Raw genomic sequence first — 20,700 nt, forward strand, 5'->3', positions numbered from 1 at the left:
CAATATAAGGAAATAATTAACCCAGTCTCTAAACGGCGTAATGAGAAAAAAAGTCAAATTGCCATAATTAAGTTTTTTTTGGCCATCACAACATTGCATTAAAATGCAATAATGGGCAATCAAAAGATCGTATCTGCACCATAATGGCATAATTAAAAACGTCAAGTCAATAAGCAAAAAATAAGCCCTCACCCAACCCGAGATCACTAAAAATGGAGACGCTACGGGTATCGGAATATGGCAACATTTTTTTTTGCAAAATGTGGATTTTTTTTCTCCATTGAGATAAAAAATAACCTAGACATGTTTGTTGTCTATGAACTCGTAATGACCTGGAGAATCATAATGGCAGGTCAGTTTTAGCATTTACTGAACATGGTTAATGAAAAACAACTCTTGGATTGCACTTTTTTTGCAATTTCATCGCACTTGGAATTTTTTTTACCATTTTCCAGTACACGATATGCTAAAATCAATGGTGTTGTTCAAAGGTACAACTCGTCCCACAAAAAACAAGCTCACACATGGCCAAATTGACTTAAAAAAATTAAGGCTTTGGGAAAAAGGGGAGCAAAAAAGGAAAACGCAAAAACAAAAACCGGGGGGTTAAGGGATGAATGCATTTATGATATAATTATATTTTAATATTTTTTGCATTAGATAGAATCAAATCAAACTTTGAAAAGTGACAAAATAATAAAAAATTAAATTTAGATCTTTAGGAGCAATACAGTAACAATGCAGTGACTTGACAAGAGTCACAAAACTAATCATATGCTAAATATTTTCAAATCAAAGTTAAGTATGAGGTGTCTAAGATGATGGTCTATAAAATGATGGCAGTCTGAAGTTCAAAGCAGATGTGAATAATGAGATATGGAGCCTGAAAATCAAAAGTTGAAAATATTGTTACCCTTTTGCTCTTCATGTATGCCAGCTCTGTGACTTTGATGTAGGCTTACATGCCAAGCCTGCATCTTTCCCCGCACATGGCATCTTCAGCCATCATGAGCCTTTAACAGCCATGAGTGGAATGGAGCTCCGGGGCTGGTAGATAATGTCTTGGTGGATTTGCATCTGTGCAATTTATGGGTGATGGATTGCACAGTCCTCCATGAGTCGTTCAGAGATTGGGCAATTTTTTTTAAACTAACTTTGTTTTACTCTTCTCTACAATTTTATCACTGACCTTTCTGGTGTATTCCTTGGTTTTCATAATGCTGTTTGATCCCTAATATTCTCAACAAAGCACTGAGGCCTTCACAAAACAGCTGTAGTAGTGAATAAATCACACACAGGTGGACTCCATTTACTAATTTAGTGACTTTTGTAGGCACATGGTTAGTATTTTAGTTAAGGATATCAAACTACAAGGGACTGAAAACAAATGCTCATCACAACTCATTTTCTGTACAATTCACAGATACTTGCTACTTTGTGTTGGTATATCACCTAAAATCCCAATGGCATACATTTAAGTTTGGGGGTGTAACTTGAAAAAGTGTAGAAGAGTTCACAGGGTATGAATACTTTTTCCAGGTAGAGTAAATGAGATAATCTCTGCATTATAGCCTATGAAGGTGCTGCACTATACTCTATTACGCTATGTCGGGGCTGCATTATATTCTATGGGAGGCTGCTTTATACTATATTGGGGGCTGCATTATATTCTATGAGGGGCTGCATTATATCCTATGAGGAGGCTGCAATACACTCTATGATGGGGCTACATTATTTTCCATAAGAGGGGCTACATTATTATATTCTATGAGGGCACTGCATTATATTCTATCAGTGAGCTACTTTATATTCTATGATAGGGGGTTACATTATATTTTATGAGGGGGGCTAAACTAACCCCTGATAAATCATTAAGACTTGTATTACATTATATTATACCATAATATTAGAGTGTTTTACCACACAATTGGTGGTCTTGTAGCTGCATAGTGTACCCCAAGAATGATTTTGACTGGTGGGGCCGAAGTGGAGAGTTCAATTCAAGAAAATGGACAACAGCCAGGAGATTCTGATATCCGTTTTAAATCTTGTTGCACTTAATGTAGTAATAGCATAGTAAAATAAATAAATAAATAAATAACTTCAATTATCACAAATCATAGAAATATTACATAAGTCTCTTTCAGCAGTTTAAACCCTTTATCTCCAAGGGTGGTTTGCATGTTAACGACCAGGCCAATTTTTACAATTCTAACCACTGTCCCTTTATGAGATTATAACTCTGGAACACTTCAGCGGATCCTTGTGGTTATAACAATGTTTTCTCATGACATTTTGTACTTCATGATAGTTGTAAAATTTCTTTGATATGACTTGCGTGTATTTGTGAAAAAATGGAAATTTGGTGATAATTTTGAAAATTTAGCAATTTTCCAAATTTGAATTTTCATGCCCTTAAATCACACAGAAATGTCAGACAAAATACTTAATAAGTAACTGTAACGGGGCCTACTCTGCTGTAGTACCTCTTTCAGCACCCCCCCATGTTTCAGGAGGTCCACTCTGCTTTTGCTGGATTCTGAATGAAGGACGCTGGCTGGAATTCCATGATTACGTGAGAGCATATAAAAGCTGACTGCTACTCCACGTATTTCCAGTCTAAAAGAACACACTGTATTCACAGCACACAGAATATATAACACAGATACACAGCTGCCCTGCCAATAGAAAAAGCAGGCCAGACATACATTACAATAGCCGCAGGGGGCCGGAGCCTGCTGATATTTACTGTGGGAATTACAAAGGTGGGAGAGGTCAGAAGGAGAATATCTTGTCCCCTCTGACCTCAGCCTGTGGACTGATGCATTTCACATGGAACCTATTATACATAATATATACTGCATAATATATTCTTGGTGCTGGGGGTTCTGTAACACGGCTCCCCTTTTCAGCGACGCGATCGGCATACACAGTCTGATCCTTAATGGATCGGTTTGGGGATGACCGAAGTTTATAGGGTTGGCACAAGTTCCGTTTGTCGACTTAGTCCATCGGCATTACCATTTTGTTTGCCGGGTCTGTAGTGGATGGTGAAGTCCAGAGGTTGTAGGGCTAAACTCCACCGCAGTAATCTGGCGTTGTCTCCGGAGACCCGATTAAGCCAGACTAGGGGATTATGGTCCGTTAGGAGGGAAAACTGTCGTCCATACAAATTTGGTTGTAACTTTTTGAGCGCCCATACTATTGCCAGGCACTCCTTTTCGATGGCCGCATAGCTCACTTCACGGGGCAGTAGTTTCCGACGCAGGTAAGCTACCGGGTGTTTTTGGCCGTCCGGCCCGACTTGGCTTAGTACTGCCCCCAATCCAAACATAGAAGCGTCTGTGTGAACAAGGAAACGTTTAGTTGGATCGGGTGCGGCCAATACAGGGGTATTGGTGAGGGTGTCCTTTAGCTGGTGGACGGCTTCCTCACACTCTGGGGTCCAGGTTACCTGGCGGGGTTGGTTCTTATGGGTCAGATCAGTGAGGGGCTTGGCCACGCTGCTGTAATTGGGAACGAATTTCCTATAATACCCCGCTGTCCCTAGAAATGCCATGACCTGAGTCTTAGTACGTGGGGTGGGCCATTTGGCTATGGCCTCAATCTTGGCTGGTTCTGGTCTCTGTTTCCCACTTCCCACCCAATGCCCTAAATACTGAACCTCTGCATTGCCCACGTGACACTTGTTTGGGTTCAGGGTGATTCCGGCCTTGTGGATCCTGTCTAATACTGTCTCTAGGTGATTTGGATGCTCTTCCCATGTCGCGCTGCAGATGGCGATGTCATCCAGGTAGGCACACGCATAGTCCTCAAGACCATCCAGAAGCCGGTCAGCCAGCCTCTGGAAGGTCACCGGGGCAGTCTTCATCCCGAATGGCATAACTCGAAACTGGAATAAGCCAAACGGGGTGACAAATGCCGACTTGGGAATAGCATCAAGACTAAGGGGAATGTGCCAGTAGCCTTTGCATAGATCGATGGTGGTCAAATAATTTGCCCCTGCCAGCCGGTCTAACAAGTCATCCACACGCAGCATGGGATACACATCCGTCACTGTTTTCTCATTGAGCTTATGATAGTCTACACAAAACCGTGTAGTCCCATCCTTCTTGGGCACTAACACTACGGGGTTATGCCCAGGGACTAATTGACCCTTCAATGACCCCTAAACGCAACATCTCTTGTATCTCTTGTCGCATCCCTTCTCGTACAGACTCAGGGACGCGGAAGGGGGGTTGTCGCAGGGGGGTCTGATCCTGGGTCTCAACCTTGTGTTGTGCCAGGTGAGTGTACCTGGGTTTCCCCGAAAACATCCTCTGTCGCTGCCTCAACAACTCCTCCACCTGCTGTCTCTCCCGGGGACCGAAGTCTTCACCCCAGTGTACCTGGTCCCATGTTTTAGACTGAGTCCTCTCCCCTAAGACATCAGGCCAGGGAAGGCCGGCTAAATCCTCTGCTTCAGGTGCACAGATGGCCACTACCTCTTCAGGGTGCTCCTGATAGGGCTTCAGCAGATTCACGTGGAACATGCGGATAACCCTCGGGTCGTCACAATCGGCGACATTATAGGTGGTGTCGGCTATTTTCCCCTCTACCTGGTAGGGCCCCTGCCATGCAGCTTGGAACTTGTTCTGCCTAGTGGGCTCTAACACCAGGACCTTCTGCCCTATTTCCAAGGTGCGCTCTCTGGCCCTCCAATCGTACCATACGCGCTGGCGCCGCTGGGCCACTTGCATGTTCCCACGTACAGCCTGGGTCAGCTCCTGTAGGCGGTCCCGGAATTCCAGCACATAGGTTACAATAGGTACCCCTTCTATGATGCCTTCCCCTCCCCAGTGTTCTAGCACTAAGTCTAGGGGTCCCCTTACCCATCTCCCATATACCAGTTCGAATGGGGAGAACCCCATGGATTCTTGGGGCACCTGTCGATAGGGAAACAGGAGGTGAGGCAAGAATTTCTCCCAGTCCCTGTAGGTCCTGGTAAAAGTCCCAATGAGTTGTTTTAACGTCCCGTTAAAGCGTTCACACAACCCATTGGTTTGCGGGTGGTATGGGGCACTTCTAATGGACTTTACGCCACACAGCTTCCACAGTTGGTTGGTCACCTCTGCTGTAAACTGGGTACCCTGGTCTGAGATAATCTCCAACCCGTGAAAAAACCTGGAGCAGGGCAGATGCCACCGTCTCTGCCAGTATGTTAGGTAACGCAACCGCCTCTGGATACCGTGTGGCATAATCTACCACTGTCAATATATACCTTTTCCCTGATGGACTGGGTTTGGCTAACGGCCCTATCAGATCGACCGCTACTTGGCTAAATGGTTCCTCCACAATGGGGAGGGGGCGTAATTTGGCCTTGCATCGATCTCCCCTCTTGCCAACGCGCTGGCTACTGTCACAGGTCTGGCAGTATTGACGAACATCATAGTTTACCCCCGGCCAAAAGAAGTTTTGTGTCAGACGATGCCTAGTGCGACTGGGTATGCTGAGTCCGGTTGGGACATTGTCTTTGCAGGTGGCCCAGCTGATGGCAGGTGTGGCATCGCGCCCCAGGGGAACTGTGGTAGGCCGGGTTTCTAGCTGGTCCCCCTACAATCTTCGGTGGTTTGGGGCCCTCCAGGTCCATGGGCGGACTCCTAGTGACCATCTTTGATCCGGACAACTGAGGCCTCCTGGCGTCATGATGTTCATCGGCCAGACGAGCGGCTTCCTCAAGAGTCATTGGCCGCCTGTCCCGAAGCCATTCCTGTGTCTCAGGGTTTAGTCCATTAAAGAATCGTTCTAACAAGAAGAGCTGGAGGACGTCCTCCTTAGTGGTTGCTTGGCTCCCTTGTACCCACTGTAGCAGTGACCGCCGTAATTTACAGGCCCATTCAGCGTGGGTATCGGTTACTCGTTTTATAAGTCTGCAGAACTTTTGGCGGTATGCCTCTGGTGTCAGCGCATACCGGGCCAAGATCACTTCTTTGATCCGCTCATAGTCCATACAGTCCTCATCAGGTACCGTGCGATAGGCGTCCGCTGCCCGTCCTGTCAGCTTGCTGGCCAGAATCTGAACCCGTTCCTCCGGCTTCACTTGATGAAGGGCACACTGCTGCTCAAAGTCCTGCAGAAAGCCATCAATGTCTTCCTCTGCCTCCCCCAACTGTCGGAAGGCATTATACTGGATCTTTTTGTGGCTTACTGTTGAATGTACCTGGGCGGAGGCCAGAGCTCCCCTTGCTCACTGACTCTCCTCTCTCCGCTCTGCCATCTCCATCTTGGCCAGCTCCATTTTGGTTCACTATGCCATCTCCATCTTGCCTAGCTCTATCCTGGTCCACTCGGCCATCTCTTCCTTCAGATCAGTACGCACATCAGCCATCACCTCTCGTATGATCTCTACTGCAGGGTTTGGGCCATAGAACGCCAGTCTGTTCTTTACCTCCCTGTTGTGAATTCTGTGGCAGAGCTCCCTCCTGTGGTCACAAGTGGTACTTCGGCTGATTCTCTCTGTGAGCTTCTGTTGGTGGAGGGAAGTGGTACTGCGGCTTCTGAGTTTCCTCCCTCAGGTGATCTGGTGAGGTCGTTAGGTGCTTCTCTACTTAACTCCACCTAATGCTTTGATCCTGGCTTCCTGTCAATGTTCCAGTGTTGGACTTGCTTTTCCCTGGATCATTCCTGTGGCCTGCTGCTCTGCATAGCTAAGTTCTTCTTTGCTATTTGTTTGCTATTTTTTCTGTCCAGCTTGTCTAATTTGTTGCTGGAAGCTCTGGGACGCAAAGGGTGTACCTCCGTGCCGTTAGTTAGGTACGGAGGGTCTTTTTGCCCCCTTTGCGTGGTTTTCTTTAGGGTTTTGTGTAGACCGCAAAGTTGCCTTTTCTATCCTCGCTCTGTTAAGAAAGTCGGGCCTCACTTTGCTGAATCTATTTCATCTCTATGTTTGTCTTTTCATCTTAACTCACAGTCATTATATGTGGGGGGCTGCCTTTTCCTTTGGGGTATTTCTCTGAGGCAAGGTAGGCTTATTTTCTATCTTCAGGCTAGTTAGTTTCTCAGGCTGTGCCGAGTTGCATAGGCAGAGTTAGGCGCAATCCACGGCTGCCTCTAGTGTTGTTTGGAGAGGATTAGGGATTGCGGTCTGCAGAGTACCCACGTCTCAGAGCTCGTTCTATGATTTTGGGTTATTGTCAGATCACTGTATGTGCTCTGACCGCTATGTCCATTGTGGTACTGAATTGCCTTTCATAACAGTGCAGGAAGCTAAAAAGTACTAATGATTCTCAATAGAGGGAAAAAACAAGTTCTGAGACCATTTTTTTTTCTTTGCACTGTGTTTTGCCTTTTTTTTCCCCTAGACATTTGGGTGGTTCAGTACTCAGGTGTAGCGATGGACATTAGAAGTCTGTCTTCATTTGTGGATCAGCTCTCGGCAAGAGTACAAAAGATTCAAGACTAGTGTTGAGCATTCCGATACCGCAAGTATCGGGTATCGGCCGATATTTGCGGTATCGGAATTCCGATACTGAATTCCGATACTTCCCGCGTATCGGATACCGGAATCGGAAGTTCCCAGAATTCAAATTGAACGCAGCAGCCAATGAGGAATGAATGAAAGTGTGGGCACATCCTGTTTAGCATGGTGGGCATGTAAGTACTGGCAAGGCTTGGATTGGCTGCTGAAATGATGTCACTCTGCACTATAAAAAAGCGCTGCCGCCATTTTGCGCTCACTCTGCTGTGATTTCAGTTAGGGACAGGACGCTGTGTTCTAACTGAGGGCCAGTTGAGCTAGCTAATTGCTTTATTTTCCTTTCCAAAGGCTAATTTAGCAAAACGCTGTGTGTTCTTCACTGTTCACCTTGCTCTTGCCTTGCAGCGCTGTTTTAACAGCGTTCTGCAAGGTCTCTGTGTGTGTGTGTGTGCAGCTCACTCTGTAGTCTGTGTGCAGCCATATACCCGGTTGTATTCAGCTCAGGGGGGGTTCACACTGCCTCACACAGTTGTTCTTTTTTGCTCTTAGTGCAGCCTGCTGCACATTTTTTCTCAAATTTCCTATTAGTGTTTTTCCACCAGTCTCCAGCTCTATTGTGGAAAAACACTACATAGGATAACCTAGAGGGGGGTTTTTGGGCCTTGCAGCGCCGTTTACGGCTGTCTGCACGGTCTCCGTGTGAGCCCAGCTCGCCCTGTAGTCTGTGTGCAGCCATAGCCGGTTGGATTCAGCTCAGGGTTCGTTACTGGCTCATACCTTGAGAAAAATTTTCCTTTTTTTCAAATAGTGCAGCCTGTTTAAAATTTGAAAAAAAAAATTCCTATTAGTGTCTTTCCACTCGTATCCAGCTAAATAGTGGAAAAACACTATATAGGATAACCTAGAGGAGGGTTTTTTGGCCTTGCAGCGCCGTTTACGGCTGTCTGCACGGTCTCCGTGTGAGCCCAGCTCGCCCTGTAGTCTGTGTGCAGCCATAGCCGGTTGGATTCAGCTCAGGGTTCGTTACTGGCTCATACCTTGAGAAAAATTTTCCTTTTTTTCAAATAGTGCAGCCTGTTTAAAATTTGAAAAAAAAAATTCCTATTAGTGTCTTTCCACTCGTATCCAGCTAAATAGTGGAAAAACACTATATAGGATAACCTAGAGGAGGGTTTTTTGGCCTTGCAGCGCCGTTTACGGCTGTCTGCACGGTCTCCGTGTGAGCCCAGCTCGCCCTGTAGTCTGTGTGCAGCCATAGCCGGTTGGATTCAGCTCAGGGTTCGTTACTGGCTCATACCTTGAGAAAAATTTTCCTTTTTTTCAAATAGTGCAGCCTGTTTAAAATTTGAAAAAAAAAATTCCTATTAGTGTCTTTCCACTCGTATCCAGCTAAATAGTGGAAAAACACTATATAGGATAACCTAGAGGAGGGTTTTTTGGCCTTGCAGCGCCGTTTACGGCTGTCTGCACGGTCTCCGTGTGAGCCCAGCTCGCCCTGTAGTCTGTGTGCAGCCATAGCCGGTTGGATTCAGCTCAGGGTGCGTTACTGCCTCATACCTTGAAAAACAATTTCCTTTTTTTCAAATAGTGCAGCCAGTTTAAAATTTGAAAAAAAAAATTCCTATTAGTGTCTTTCCACTTGTATCCAGCTAAATAGTGGAAAAACACTATATAGGATAACCTAGAGGAGGGTTTCTTGGCCTTGCAGCGCCGTTTACGGCTGTCTGCACGGTCTCCGTGTGATTTAAACTAGCTCTGTAGCCCGATCTGCACCAAAAAAAAGGTTAAGTTCACCAAACACAACTTACACTTGTGTAGGCCACATTTGAAAAATAATAAAGTTTAGTCCACAATTTACAACATTAGTGTTTCTTACACCTGTTAGGAGGAGCATTACAGGAATAAGCACACTAAGGCCTTAGTACTTTTCTGCTTATCTTTATCTGTCAACCAAGATGAAGAGGGCAGGGAGTAAGGCACGTGGGCGTGGGCGCGGAGCAGGGAGAGGAGCAGGGAGAGGACGTGGTGATTCTGTGCCTGCTGCGGGCGCCGGTGACTCGTCGTCACTCAGTTTCAGCAGGGAACAGTCCTTCATGCGCAGCTTTGTCGGAGAGCGCCGTGCACCGCTGCTGCGTGAAGACCAAATTGAAGCCGTTGTCGGGTGGATGGTAGCTAACGCCTCGGCATCGACTTCAGTTAGTGCCACATCCTCTCAGGCACAGAGCACTGGAGAGCAGCCATCTGTCTCTTCACCACCTGCCAAATTGGCCAGGCAGTCAGAGAGCCCAGGACAGGAGCCGTCTCTACTTCTGTTCTCTGAATCTCTTGGCTTGGAAACAGGGGGCCAGCCAAGCAGCATTGGAGAAATGGAAGAAGAGGCAGTGTGCAGTGATGCCCAACACCTTTTTCTCTCTGACTCTGAAGAGGCAGGTGGGCCAGTGCCTCCGGTGACCACAGCGCAGTACGCATCTGATGATGAAACTCAGGTGCCGCTTTCTCGTGCGTACTGTGCTGCTGAGACTACCCAGGAGGAGCAGTTGGTGGCAGAGGGTAGTGGAGATGATGAGGTCCTTGACCCATCGTGGCGTGAGGAACAGGAAGGTGGTGGGAGCAGCTCAGAGGAAGAGCTTCCTCTTACGGGCCAAAGAGGGAGAGGGAGGGGGAAGACTGCGGAGCCTGTAGCCTCCACTTTGGCACCCGTTAGGAGCCTGTCTCTTTCCAAAGCCAAAAAGGGCGCTCCCAAGACTTGCAGTGCCTGGTCCTTTTTTGACACAGTTGCAGATGACATTTGTTTTGTCAAATGCAAGCTGTGTCATCATAAAGTAAAAAGAGGGAAAAATGTCAGCAACCTCAATACCACAAATATGTGGAAACATGTGCGGACCAGGCACGCGGTGGAGTTACAGAAACACACTGAAGATGTAGGCCAACCAACAGCGGCAGCTACCACCTCTTCAGCTCGTGTTGCCTCTTCCTCCAGCTCACGCACAGCTGGTTTGGCTTCCTCCCAGAGACCTTGTGTAATTCCACCCACAGCACCACCTTCCCAGTCATCCTCACACTCCCAGTCTACTCTACAGCCATCGGTAGTACAGGCATGGGAGAAAAGGCGGGCATTCTCGGCCAACCACCCCCGAGCACAGGCTCTGAATGCAGGCATTGCCAAACTGTTGTCCCTGGAAATGCTCTCGTTCAGGCTGGTGGAGACTGACAGCTTCCGTGACTTGATGGCATTGGCAGTCCCACAGTACAAGGTGCCCAGCCGCTTTTACTTCAGCAGGCAGGCTGTCCCTGCCCTGCACAGGCATGTTGAGGCAAACATAAAACATGCGCTACTGAACGCCGTCAGTAGCAAGGTCCACCTCACCACCGATGCGTGGACCAGTCAGCATGGACAGGGGCGATATGTTTCCCTCACTGCCCATTGGGTTAATGTTGTTGAGCCAGGTACAGATCGTGCGAGTGGCGCAGGACGTGTCCTGCCCACTCCAAGGATTGCAGGAATCCAGTCTGTACGCATCGACTCCTCCTCTTACACCAGTTCCTCTGATTCCTCTCTGCAGGATCCGTCACAGTCCACCTCCACATGGACCCGTGAACGTTTACCTATGACCGACATGAGCACAGCCGTGGCCAAACGTCAGCAGGCCGTCTTGAAACTAGTTTCATTGGGGCATCGAAGCCACACAGCGCAGGAGCTCTGGAATGCCATCAAGCAGGAGAGCGATGTGTGGTTACTGCCAGCGAATCTCCAGCCAGGCATGGTAGTGTGTGACAATGGCCGAAATCTGGTGGCAGCTTTGGCCCTTGGCAACCTCACTCACATCCCATGTCTGGCACATGTGCTCAATTTGGTTGTGCAGAGTTTTCTGAGGGACTATCCGGATCTTGATGCCCTGCTGCACAAGGTCCGCCTAGAGTGTGCTCACTTGCGGCGTTCCAGCTTGGCCAGATCCCGCATTGCTGCTCTGCAGCGCCGATTCCGCCTTCCGGAACACCGCATCATATGTGACCTACCTACCCGGTGGAATTCCACGTTACATATGTTGGAGCGGTTGTGTGAGCAGCAGCAAGCAGTTATGGAGTACCAGCTGCATCAGGCGCAAAGAAGTCGCAGTCAGCGCCGATCAGACTTCACAACCACAGAGTGGGCCACTATGAAGGACGTCTGCCAGGTTTTGCGTCCTTTTGATTATTCCACGCGGATGGCAAGTGCAGATGATGCACTAGTCAGCATGACTGTCCCCCTTATCTGCCTGCTTCAGCAAACTTTGCAAGGGTTAAGGGATGATGTGGTGGAAGAGGTGGAGGATGAGGAGTCACCTTTTCCATCAGCTTCTGGAGAGTCAGCGCCACGTGGTTCCTCACAAAGGGGTACGCAGGGGCCAATTTGTGAGGAGGATGAGGAGGAGTCAATGGAGGAGGAAGAGCTCCGTCCAGAGGAGGGAGCGACACAATTGTCCAGTGGTCAGTGTGTACAGCGAGGGTGGGGTGATGACGAGCGGGCAGAGATCATGTCTCAAGCAGGGGACAGCGTTTCTGGGCCGGTTGGCACTCTGCAGCACATGGTGGATTTCATGCTGCAGTGCCTGAGAAACGACCGCCGCATCGACCACATTCTCAACATGCCTGATTATTGGGTGTTCACCCTCCTCGATCCTCGCTACCGGGACAACGTCCAAAACCTCATCCCTGCGTTGACCCGGGAGCGTAAATTGCGGGAGTACCACGACACACTGGTGAATTCCATCATCTTCTCCTGTCCAACTGAGAGGAGTGCTGCTAGTGCTTTACAAAGCAGCTCAGTGCGTCGAGGCAGTGGGGGAGGCTCTGCCCAAAGAGGGAGCAGAAGCAGTGCCTCTGCCCAAGGCAAGCCCAGTATGGCACAACTCTGGCACACTTTTGTGTGCCCGCCCCAAATGTCTACACCATCACCGGCGGCTCCAGTCAGCAGGAGGCAACGGTTCCGTCAGATGGTGACAGACTACATGGCTTGCCCTCTTACTGTACTCCCAGACGGCTCTTCCCCGTTCAAGTTTTGGGTCTCTAAGCTGGATACATGGCCAGAGCTAAGCCAGTATGCATTGGAGGTGCTGGCTTGCCCTGCGGCTAGTGTCTTATCGGAACGTGTCTTTAGTGCCGCAGGTGGTGTACTAACAGACCGTCGCATGCGACTATCCTCCGATAACGTTGACCGGCTTACTTTCCTGAAAATGAACCAGGCCTGGATCTCGCAGGAATTTGCCACTCCTCTGCCTGATTAAGTAATTGGGTGTCATCCAGGTCTCCTGCTGTGTTCATCTTTCTACCACCTGAACTGCTATTCCTGGGCTCCAACACCGCCAGTTGCGGCTCAGAAGTGCAGGCTGCACAGTAAAAACATACGACCCAGTGTTATTGGGTTTCAGTAACGTCAGCTGATCCCCAGCTGTGTAGCCGGCAATGTGTCCTGCGACCGCCACGCTGGCACAACAACCTAAATGTAAGGGAACCTGTCCCCCCCCCCCCCCCCCCGTCGTTTGTTACTGAAAGAGCCATCTTGTGCAGCAGTAATGCTGCACAAGGAAAAGGTAGCTCTTTTTTTTTAGCTCTTTGCACACGCAGAACTTAACACTTATAAAATGTGTTCACTGATACCGTTATACCGTCCCGGAGCTGGGACTTTCCTTCGTAATGTGACGCAGCACAGCCGTCATTCCTACCCCCTTGGTGCCATGCGCTGCCTCCTCAGCGTTGTTTTAAGCTGTCACGGAGCCTGCGCTGTTCTGTTATCCCTTGGGCATGCCCTATTTGCGCTGCCTGTCTTCTGACATAATTTGGTGTCAGGCTGGCTGCGCCTGTGCGGCCGCGGTGCCCGAGATCCCGCCTCGCAGTGTCTTCTGATTGAGTCACACTGCGGGCCTGGGATCCATGGGCATGCGCAGTGCATATCTTCCCCTCGGGCTCTCGCTCATTTCCCTCCGCCTTCTTTAGACTGTGCGCCGTCAGCTGATCCCTAGCATGCCACGGCCGTGACACCGCACAGTCTGAAGAAGAGGGAAGGAGGGGAGTGAGAGTCGAGGTTATGCACTGTGCATGCCCATGGTTCCAAGGCCCGCAGTGGGATTACGTTAGATGAGACTGCGAGGTGGGATCTGGAGCAGCGTGGACGCACAGGCACTGACAGCCTGACACCAAATTATGTCAGAAGACAGGCAGCGCTAATTGGGCATGGCCAAGGGCTAACAGAACAGCGCAGGCTCCGTGGCAGCTTAAAACAACGCTGAGGAGGCAGCGCACGGCATCAAGGGGATAGGAATGACAGCTGTGCTGTGTCCCATTACGAAGGAAATTCGCACCTCCGGAACGGTTTAACGGTATAAAGGGACACATTTTTAGTGTTTACTTCGGTGTTTGCAAGGAGCATAATTAAAAGAGCAACCTTTTCCTTTTGCATCCTTAGTGCTGCACAACATGGCTCTTTCAGCTACAAACGTCTTGGGGGGGGGGGTTAAAGGTTTCCTTTCAACTTGCTCCAATCAGGCTTCGGCCTACACTCTGTTCCTCTGCTCCTCCTGCTGTCCCTGGGCTCTAACACCGCCAGTTGGTGCCTGGAAGTGCTGTGTGCACAGTCAACAGTCGCTCCTCTGTTATTGGGGTTCAGTAACGTCAGCTGATCCCCAGCTGTGTGTGCGGCAATACCTCCAATCTGCTCCTCCTGCTGTCCCTGGGCTCTAACACCGCCAGTTGGTGCCTGGAAGTGCTGTGTGCACAGTCAACAGTCGCTCCTCTGTTATTGGGGTTCAGTAACGTCAGCTGATCCCCAGCTGTGTGTGCGGCAATACCTCCAATCTGCTCCTCCTGCTGTCCCTGGGCTCTAACACCGCCAGTTGGTGCCTGGAAGTGCTGTGTGCACAGTCAACAGTCGCTCCTCTGTTATTGGGGTTCAGTAACGTCAGCTGATCCCCAGCTGTGTATCCGGCAACGTGTCATGCGACCGCCACGCTGGCACAACTAAAATGTAAGGGGACCTGTCCCCCCCCCCCCCCCTAGGCGTTTGTTACTGAAAGAGCCACCATGTGCAGCACTAATACTGCACAAGGGAAAGGTCGCTCTTGAAATTATGCTCCTTGCAAACGCTGAACTACACACTCATGTAATGTGTCCCCTCACACCGTCCAACCGTCCCGGAGGTGGGACTTTCCTTTGTAATGTGACACAGCACAGCCGTCATTGCTACCCCCTTGGCACCGTGCGCTGCCTCCTTAGCGTTGTTTGATTCCGTCATGGACCCTGCGCTGTTATGTTATCCCTTGGCCATGCACAGTTTGCGCTGCCCGTCCTCTGACATCATTTGTTGTCGTCCTGGCTGCGCCTGTGCGTCCACGCTGCCCGAAATCACACCTCGCAGTGTCGTCTAATGTGATCCCACAGTGGGCCTGGTATCCATGGCCATGCGCAGTGCATATACTAGCCTCTCACTCCCCTTCTTCACGCTTCTTCAGACTAGGCGGCGTCAGCTGATCCCTAATAGCATGCCACGGCCGTGACGCCGCACAGTCTGAAGAAGCAGGAAGGAGGTGAGTGAGAGGCGATGATATGCACTGCGCATGCCCATGGATCCCTGGCCCGCAGTGGGACTACATTAGATGACACTGCAAGGTTGGATCTCGGGCAGCTTGGACGCACAGGCACTGCCAGCCTGACACCTACATGATGTCAGAAGACGGGCACCGCTAACTGTGCATGGCCAAGGGATAACATTACAGTGCGGGCTCCGTGACAGAACCAAACAACGTTGAGGAGGTGGTGCCCGGCACCAAGGGGGTTGGAATGACGGCTGTGCTGTGTCACATTACAAAGGAAAGTCCCACTTCCGGGATGGTTTGACGGTGTGAGGGGACACATTATATGAGTGTGTACTTCAGCGTTTGCAAGGAGCATAATTTTCGGAGCCACCATTTTCCATGTGCAGTATTACTGCTGTACAAGATGGCTCTTTCAGCAACAAATGCCTGGGGGGGGGGGGTTAAAGGTTCCCTTTCAACTTGCTCCACTGCAGGCTTCGGCCTACACTCTGCTCCTCTTTGATTCCCTGGGTTTCAACACTGTCAGTTGCCACCTGGAAGTGTTGTCTACACAGAAAAAAACACTAGGTGATGTGTCAGTGGGGTTCAGCACCGCCAGCTGTTCCCCTGCTGTGTAGTCGGCAACGTGTCCAGCACAAGCCACGCTGGCACAACAGAACAAAAGCTGCCACCAGTGCAGGCTTCGGCCTACACTCTGCTCCTCTCCTCCTCCTGCTGACCCTGGGCTCAAACACCGCTAGTTTTTGCCCGGAAGTGCTAGCTGCACAGAGAAAAACACCAGCCAATGTGTTAGTGGGGTTCAGCAACGCCAGCTGTTCCCCTGCTGTGTAGCCGGCAACGTGACCTGCAAACGCCATGCAGGCACAGGAACTGAAATTAAAAGGGAACCTGGCCCCACCCCCCCAGGTGTTTCTATGTATAACAGCCACCTAGTACAGCAGTACTGCTGCATTTGTACAAGGTGGCTGACTTTTTCTCCTTGCCCACGTGGAACTCAACACGTACAAAATGTGTCTCATTGAGACCATTCCACTGTCCCTGAGGTGTGACTTTCCTTTGTAATGATACGCAGCACCCCCCTTGGTAGCGTTTCCCGTCTTTTGTCATCATGGTTAGCTGGCTGCGCCTGTGCATCCGCCCTGCTAGAAACAACGCCCCTCGTTGTCATATTTATTTTGTCAGCGAGGGTGTGGTTTATGGGCACGAGCAGTGCATATGTTCGCCTGTCTTAACTCATCTCCTTCCGCCTTCTTCAGACTGTGCGGCCTCCTGGCCGTGGTAGGCGATAAGGGATCAGCTGAGGCCGCCCAGTCTGGAGCCGGTGTAAGGACATGTGTAAGCGGCAAACCTATTTACTGCACAAGGCCACGAATCCCAGCCACGTAGTGTGATTGTTTGAAAACACACTGTGGGTCTGGGATTCATGTCCATCGCTAACCGCAACGGCCGACATGAAATGAGGTCAGAAGACAGGAAGCGCTCACAGCGCATGGCCAAGGGATCACAATAGCGCAGACTCCTGTACAGCAAATAACAACGCTCAGGAATCTGCGCCCAGTACCTAGGTGCAAATTTTGACACCTGTGCTGCGTCTCGTTAAAAAGACAAGTCACGCCTCCACAACTGTTTGACAGTATAATGGGCTAAATAGTGTACGTGTTTTAGTCAGCGTGTGCAAGGAGCAAAACAAATAGAGCAACCTTTTACTTGTGCAGCATTAATGCTGCACAAGGTGTGGCTCTTGTACCTTGCAACACCTGAGGGGGGGGTTAAAGGTAACCTTTGAAATTGGTTCAACTAGGCTTCGGCCTACACTCTGCTCCTCTACTCCTCCTGCTGACCCTGGGCTCAAACACCGCTAGTTTTTGCCCGGAAATGCTAGCTGCACAGAGAAAAACACCAGCCAATGTGTTAGTGGGGTTCAGCACCGCCAGCTGTTCCCCTGCTGTGTAGTCGGCAACGTGTCCAGCACAAGCCACGCTGGCACAACCGACCAAAAGCTGCCACCAGTGCAGGCTTCGGCCTACACTTTGCTCCTCTCCTCCTCCTGCTGACCCTGGGCTCAAACAACGCCAGTTTCTGCCCGGACATGCTAGCTGCACAGAGAAAAACACCAGCCAATGTGTTAGTGGGGTTCAGCACCGCCTGCTGTTCCCCCGCTGTGTAGCCGGCATCGTGTCCAGCACAAGCCACGCTGGCACAACCGACCAAAAGCTGCCACCAGTGCAGGCTTCGGCCTACACTTTGCTCCTCTCCTCCTCCTGCTGACCCTGGGCTCAAACAACGCCAGTTTCTGCCCGGACATGCAATCTGCACAGAGAAAAACACCAGTCAATGTGTCAGTGGGGTTCAGCAACGCCAGCTGTTCCCCTGCTGTGTAGCTTGCAACGTGACCTGCAAACGCCACGCAGGCACATGAACTGAAATTGAAGGGAGCCTGCCCCCCACCCACAGGTGTTTCTATGTATATCAGCCACCTTGTACAGCAGTACTGCTGCATTTGTACGAGGTGGCTGACTTTTTCTCCTTGCCCACGTGGAACTCAACACGTACAAAATGTGTCTCATTAGAGACCATTACAATGTCCCTGAGGTGTGACTTTCCTTTGTAATGACACGCAGCACCACCCTTGTTAGCGCTGCCCGTCTTTTGACATCATTGGTTAGCTGGCTGCGCCTGTGCATCTCCCCTGCTCGAAACAACGGCCCTCGGTGTCTTATTTTTTTGGACAGCGAGGGTGTGATTGATGGGCATGTGCAGTGCATATGTTTGCCTGTGTTCACTCATCTCCTTCCGCCTTCTTCAGACTGGGTGTCCTCATGGCCGCGGCAGGCGATAAGGGATCAGATGAGGCCGCCCAGTCTGAAGCAGGTGTAAGGACATGTGTGAGCGGCAAACATATTTAGTGCACCAGGGCACGAATCCCAGCACCGCAGTGTGATTTTTTAAAAACACACTGTGGGTCTGGGATTCATGTCCATCGCTAACCGCAACGGCCGACATGAAATGAGGTCAGAAGACAGGAAGCGCTCACAGCGCATGGCCAAGGGATCACAATAGCGCAGACTCCTGTACAGCAAATAACAACGCTCAGGAATCTGCGCCCAGTACCTAGGTGCAAATTTTGACACCTGTGCTGCGTCTCGTTAAAAAGACAAGTCACGCCTCCACAACTGTTTGACAGTATAATGGGCTAAATAGTGTACGTGTTTTAGTCAGCGTGTGCAAGGAGCAAAACAAATAGAGCAACCTTTTACTTGTGCAGCATTAATGCTGCACAAGGTGTGGCTCTTGTACCTTGCAACACCTGAGGGGGGGGTTAAAGGTAACCTTTGAAATTGGTTCAACTAGGCTTCGGCCTACACTCTGCTCCTCTACTCCTCCTGCTGACCCTGGGCTCAAACACCGCTAGTTTTTGCCCGGAAATGCTAGCTGCACAGAGAAAAACACCAGCCAATGTGTTAGTGGGGTTCAGCACCGCCAGCTGTTCCCCTGCTGTGTAGTCGGCAACGTGTCCAGCACAAGCCACGCTGGCACAACCGACCAAAAGCTGCCACCAGTGCAGGCTTCGGCCTACACTTTGCTCCTCTCCTCCTCCTGCTGACCATGGGCTCAAACAACGCCAGTTTCTGCCCGGACATGCTAGCTGCACAGAGAAAAACACCAGCCAATGTGTTAGTGGGGTTCAGCACCGCCTGCTGTTCCCCCGCTGTGTAGCCGGCATCGTGTCCAGCACAAGCCACGCTGGCACAACCGACCAAAAGCTGCCACCAGTGCAGGCTTCGGCCTACACTTTGCTCCTCTCCTCCTCCTGCTGACCCTGGGCTCAAACAACGCCAGTTTCTGCCCGGACATGCTAGCTGCACAGAGAAAAACACCAGCTAATGTGTTAGTGGGGTTCAGCAACGCCAGCTGTTCCCCTGCTGTGTAGCTTGCAACGTGACCTGCAAACGCCACGCAGGCACATGAACTGAAATTGAAGGGAGCCTGCCCCCCACCCACAGGTGTTTCTATGTATATCAGCCACCTTGTACAGCAGTACTGCTGCATTTGTACGAGGTGGCTGACTTTTTCTCCTTGCCCACGTGGAACTCAACACGTACAAAATGTGTCTCATTAGAGACCATTACAATGTCCCTGAGGTGTGACTTTCCTTTGTAATGACACGCAGCACCCCCATTGTTAGCGCTGCCCGTCTCCTGACATCATTGGTTGGCTGGCTGTGCCTGTGCGTCCCCCCTGCCCGACACAACGCCCCCCGTTGTCTCATATATTTTGACTGCGAGGGTGTGATTGATGGGCACGAGCAGTGCATATGTTCCCCTGTTTTCACTCCCCTCCTTCCGCCTTCTTCTGACTGTGCGGCCTCATGGCCGCGGCATGCGATAAGGGATCAGCTGAGGCCGCCCAGTCTGAAGCAGGTGTAAGGACATGTGTGAGCGGCGAACATATTTACTGCACAAGGCCACGAATCCCAGCACCGCAGTGTGACTTTAGGAAAAGCCACTGTGGGTCTGGGATTTATGGCCATCGTTAACCGCACCGGCCAACATGAAATGAGGTCATGAGACGGCCTGCACTAACAGGGTATTGCCAAGGGATAACACAAGAGCGCAGACTCCTGTACAGCAAATAACAACGCTCAGGAATCTGCGCCCAGTACCTAGGTGCAAATTTTGACACCTGTGCTGCGTCTCGTTAAAAAGACAAGTCACGCCTCCACAACTGTTTGACAGTATAATGGGCTAAATAGTGTACGTGTTTAATTCAGCGTGTGCAAGGAGCAAAATTAAATAGAGCAACCTTTGACTTGTGCATCATTAATGCTGTTCAAGGTGTGGCTCTTGTACCTTGCAACACCTGAGGGGGGGGTTAAAGGTAACCTTTGAAATTGGTTCAACTAGGCTTCGGCCTACACTCTGCTCCTCTACTCCTCCTGCTGACCCTGGGCTCAAACACCGCTAGTTTTTGCCCGGAAATGCTAGCTGCACAGAGAAAAACACCAGCCAATGTGTTAGTGGGGTTCAGCACCGCCAGCTGTTCCCCTGCTGTGTAGTCGGCAACGTGTCCAGCACAAGCCACGCTGGCACAACAGAACAAAAGCTGCCACCAGTGCAGGCTTCGGCCTACACTTTGCTCCTCTCCTCCTCCTCCTGCTGACCCTGGGCTCTAACACCGCTAGTTTTTGCCCGGACATGCAATCTGCACAGAGAAAAACACCAGTCAATGTGTCAGTGGGGTTCAGCAACGCCAGCTGTTCCCCTGCTGTGTAGCTTGCAACGTGACCTGCAAACGCCACGCAGGCACATGAACTGAAATTGAAGGGAGCCTGCCCCCCACCCCCCCAGGTGTTTCTATGTATAACAGCCACCTTGTACAACAGTACTGCTGCATTTGTACAAGGTGGCTGACTTTTTCTCCTTGCACACGTGGAACTCAACAAGTACAAAATGTGTCTCATTACAGACCATTACAATGTCCCTGAGGTGTGACTTTCCTTTTTAATGACACGCAGCACCCCCATTGTTAGCGCTGCCCGTCTCCTGACATCATTGGTTGGCTGGCTGTGCCTGTGCGTCCCCCCTGCCCGACACAACGCCCCCCGTTGTCTCATATATTTTGACTGCGAGGGTGTGATTGATGGGCACGAGCAGTGCATATGTTCCCCTGTTTTCA

Source organism: Ranitomeya imitator, chromosome 1 (genome assembly GCF_032444005.1).
Source record: "Ranitomeya imitator isolate aRanImi1 chromosome 1, aRanImi1.pri, whole genome shotgun sequence".
Classification (NCBI taxonomy): Eukaryota; Metazoa; Chordata; class Amphibia; order Anura; family Dendrobatidae; genus Ranitomeya; species Ranitomeya imitator.